The sequence below is a fragment of the Coturnix japonica genome, chromosome 2 (assembly GCF_054131305.1).
Source record: "Coturnix japonica strain WE chromosome 2, WE-NBRP24, whole genome shotgun sequence".
NCBI lineage: Eukaryota > Metazoa > Chordata > Aves > Galliformes > Phasianidae > Coturnix > Coturnix japonica.
In genome coordinates, this window is record NC_140664.1 from 28,456,470 (window position 1) to 28,461,174 (window position 4,705).

General features: G+C 40.4%; 1 protein-coding gene across 1 annotated transcript in view; it reads left to right on the forward strand.

Moving 5' to 3' along the window:
• Positions 1-4,705, forward strand: part of STAU2 (staufen double-stranded RNA binding protein 2) — a 196,987-nt gene that overhangs the window by 185,440 nt on the left and 6,842 nt on the right. The window lies entirely within an intron of this gene.

Genomic DNA, 4,705 nt, shown 5'->3' on the forward strand with positions numbered 1-4,705 from the left:
TCCAGGAATCTGAATTCCTGAACCTTGGGAACTCCCAGTTTAGCTCTGAGACTAATGAACTGCCTTATTTTGCACATATTAGAAGATGATGTATCACGTGAGCCACACGTTACTTTCACATGTCAAAACTGTTAGTTAAAGAACCAGAGAAATGGTCACTTTTGTAAGTTCGGAAAAAACAACAACAACAACAACAAGGAGAACAACTGTTTACATGATTTTTGTTTTGAATCTCTGCAAGCAGAGAAAAGCTGGCATTTCTTATCAGGCTGTTTGGAGTGTGGATACAAGTGAGAGAGGAGAAAATCCATGTATCAGTGTTTTTGCTGGACCGTTCTGGTTTATGATCCCTCCACTGGAAGCCTCGGTCTCATCTGCCTTGTGCTTATTTCCCACCACTGTGAGCACTTGTTAGACAAGAAACTGGCAGTCCTCAGCATGTCAAGCACTGCAGTTCACAGGCAAGCCCTGGGAAAGCTGAGGCCTTGAGGAAACACTCATCCCTTGGAGCTTATGTATTCGTGTTAGGGCTCCCACTGCTTCTACCAGAAGCAAGATTGAAGTAGTAGAAGCAGCATGGCAAGAGCTGGTGATCAGAACTCCCTACAGACACCGCATAAAATGAAGAGCACCTATACTATGTTAAATGAAGCTGGAAGAGTTTACAGTTATTGCAAAATGTAAGGGTATATTTACACAAGCATACATGTAAGTATGGTCATCCCAGAGTAACTCCTGAGCTGGGATGTGTGTGGACGAGTGCTGGCAGTGTCCTTCAGACAATGGCTGGCTGCAGCTGAGATCCAGTGGGGACTGGATGTCAGCATGTGGCCGGGTGCTGTGTGTGCATGAAGCTGCTAACATGGGGCACGGAGAAGAAATCCGTAAGGCCATATTAGCACCCCATTCTTCCTCTCCTACCAATAATCTGTCCCTGGACGCAGCAACTGGCTTTGCTAATGGCTCTGTTTGAGCTGATCCCCATGTCTCAGTGCCACAGCAGCTTTTATCAGTAATTGGATTAGGAAAGAAAGGCTCCAATTATCAAAGTGTCATAGACACTGGGACAGGCATATTGCTTGCTGAAATGTTTTTGGTCAGAATGGGCTAACATTTGGAAGGCAAGTTGGTCAGGCTGTGTTTAAAGGAGCTGTTTTTGAAAACACATTGCAACTTCTTCATTAAGAGCCCTGCTTAGGAAGGGGGATAAAACATCCTGCTGATCTAACTGATGTACACACACACACACAAACTATCATGACTTCTATGCATTCATCATTTAGTTCAAAAGCTTTTTTTTCTGCATTTTGTGGCAGACATTAATTGTTTGTGCATAGCCAGCATTAAGGAGTTGGTAAGTATGCAAGCTGTAATACAGTTTCTGAAGTTATTTTAAACATTTGGGTTGTCCACTTAAACTGTGTTTAAATGAAGTTAGTACAGATTTCTTCGCTTCTTTGATGGCACAATAAAGCCAAACTTTCTGTCACTACATGCATCAGTATTTAATGACCAGGTTGAATCATGGCAGGCTGGTTAGGACACCAGGTTTGGGGAATTTCTGTAACTGTATTTCTAACTTTGTCAGGGACTGCCCCTAGACTTCTCAGCTTCACTATTTTTTGCAAGGAAGAGGAGCAGCTGTGTGACTAAACACCTGGAATTCAGGGTTAGGAGCTTCCTGACTATGTCAGCCCTAAATCAACTGCCCTCATCAACCAGCTCTGCCTAACTGCATTTTGGGGGCAGTGAGTAAAGCTTCTGCCTGGGAATGACAGTTTTATTTCCTTCTTGTGCAGCATGAACTTGTAAGCAATGAGTAGAGCCCCAAGCTTGTGTACTCAGAAAACTTAGGTTTAATGCATTAATGTGCAGAAACAGACTCTGCAGCTAAGTACATAATGGATTACCACTTAGTGTTGTGATCATCTGTTTTTGTTAAATAGATGCTTAGGAACACTTTACTCAGAGACACTGAGAAAACTTAGGAATCAAATTGAGATGTTAACACTTTAATAGGTATTAAACTCTTGTGCAGATGCACATGTCCAGAACCACAGTGATCACGGTATTATCCTTTAATTTACGTGCATTTGCTATGCATCTTTGATTCCTCTGAACTGCCCAAGTTCCTCATAAAGACGAGGCTTTTCAGGGTTTGTCCACATACATAAGCTATGACAGTTTGTGTCAGTGTTTATATTGAATATAGAGAGCAAAGGTTGCTCCTGGATTCTTCATTCATTATGAAGTGAAAGGATATGGTTCCTGATTAGGTTACCTCAGCAACAGGTCTTCTGCACCAGTTATACGATGTAAGGTAAGGTATGCACTGTGCTCTAATGATTCACCACCTAACCAGGCCTATCTGCATGCAGGGAAAGAACAATCTGTACTACAGTAGGCATCTAACTTTGGTGCTCCAAGCTGCAAAGAAATTAAAACATAAAGTAACCAACACGTACATGGTGCAAGAGATTGCTAACACCAAAACTGAAGATATTTAAAGCCTAAAATTGTCTTTTATCACTCAGACAAGGAAGATACTCAACAGCCCCTGGGCAGGCTGTGCCAGTGCTACGTCACCTGCACCACACAGAGTTTTTTCTTGATCTTCAGAGGCAGCCTCCCGTGCTCTAGTTTGTACCCACTGCCTCTTCTGCTTCTCAAAGCATAAGCCAAAGCAAGATACCATGAGATAGGACTGGTTGTGAGAATACATTTCTGACATACCAGTTATACTGCAGCAACTGTCCGTGTACATCATGACTAAAACAGGATGAAAAAATCCCCAGATCCTAACTCAGGTAGTGCCTGTTTCTCTCCACTGACAGTTAACCCACAAGCGCCGCTGTAGAGGTGCCAAGAGCATGATCTGCCATGTGTACTAGGAAAGCAGTGCTAGAGAGTGATCTTCAAATAGCTGATATACATGACTACAAGCCTAGTGTTGTTAAGATAGGAGCTTTCTGTGAAATTTTCAATGATCTGCTTATTCCAGCTGGTGGTTACAGCATGATAAAGACAGACAGATACCAAGAGGTGTGTCACGTTTGTTCACCTAGGTGTAACAGGTGATGTCCTATAGAATGAAGGAAAACCTTCCCATATCAAATTGCGTATTTACAATATTCATTTAAAACTTTTAATCTGATCTATTTACACAGTAACTGTCATAGTTTCTGATTCCAGTGCTAAAGGAAGCTGAGTGCAACACTGAATTTGCAGCAGTTTAGGATAGTCTAAGCAGGAGAAATCTCTATTTGCCTAGTCACAAGTCGTCAGTTCCTGCTCTTCATGCTGCACCTGTGCAACTGGAAAGCCATGAAGCCAACAAAGAAATGTCTTGGATAGGTGACAATCTTTCTAATGTTCTGTTCCTTTCCAGGCATGGCCAGAGTTGACAGAAGTTCCACAACTGTTTCCAAATCAGTTTTTTTCCTGAAGTGGAGAATCTAACACTTTGAATTTGTTACATGTGAAACTTGAATTGAATCTCAGTGTAGCATTTTGAAAGACATGCTATCAGTTCTGCTAAATCTGTAGTTATGGCTGTCTCCAGGGATGTTGTATGCAATAACATTGATATTACTTGACAAACTAAAAAGAAAATATAAGATTAGTCTCAAAGGACCTCTTGACAAGCACTTAAGCAATTCTTCTAAGATCTACATGGCATTTGTTATCTCCTTTCTCTACATGCAGCTAATTGACTTTTGAACAGGAGATTGAAAGGTAAGGGTCTGAACGCTTTTAGATACATGGTCACAGAGGGCACCAACCATGAGCCTCAGTCAAACAGTTCAAACAGAGAGATGATCTATATGTTCTGGTATAGTACAGAGCTCACAGAAACCAGTATGATAATGTATCTGCTTACTGAAGTAGAACTCTACAAACCCTGAAATCTGCTTTCTAAGTTCGTCTATTACCCTCATAAAATGGTATGATGCTTTATAGGAACTTCATATTATGGTCAGCTTTTTATTTCTCCATTTCTGTCAGAATAGGAAGCGTTTTGGGAATCAATATATCAACTATAAAAGCTACTTCTCAGTCTCAGACAGCAATATAGATTAAAACACATTAGAAGGGGGAAAAAGTGCATTAAAATTATGCTGTGTAATAGAATCAAAATTTGCTGTACTTACTCTTAGTGACTTTGCTGCAAGAGCATGAAGTTAATTACTTCCCTGGGGTCAAATTAAGAGACGTTTTCAAAAGTGGATGGAATTTGGAATAAGCGCTAATGTAAACAGTTTCATCTACTTTAAACTAATTTCTAAACAGGTTTAGTTAAAACACTATTCTCCAAACATATAAAATAAAAAACAACGTATGTGTGCTATGTTCATGTAATGAGTAATAACAGTGACTACACTGAAACATTTTTAATCCCTTAAAATCACATCCACACCAAGTTATTTTTACGTATATCTAATGAAGTTCTATAGAAAACCAAAACTCTTCAGATGCTCACTGACCAATTACACCATTGACCAGGCTAGAAACTAGAAAGCATCAACTGCTAAAGCTTAATTTCACGGTACTTACTAATGCTTAAGAGATCGAACTAAATCTTGTAGTTGACAAAGCGGACACAGGAACTGAGCAATAAGTATGTGAACTGTGTTGATGACAAAGAGCTATGGAGCACGCACAAGTAGCTTGAACTAGTCTTTCAAGGAAGCATTCCAATCAGTGA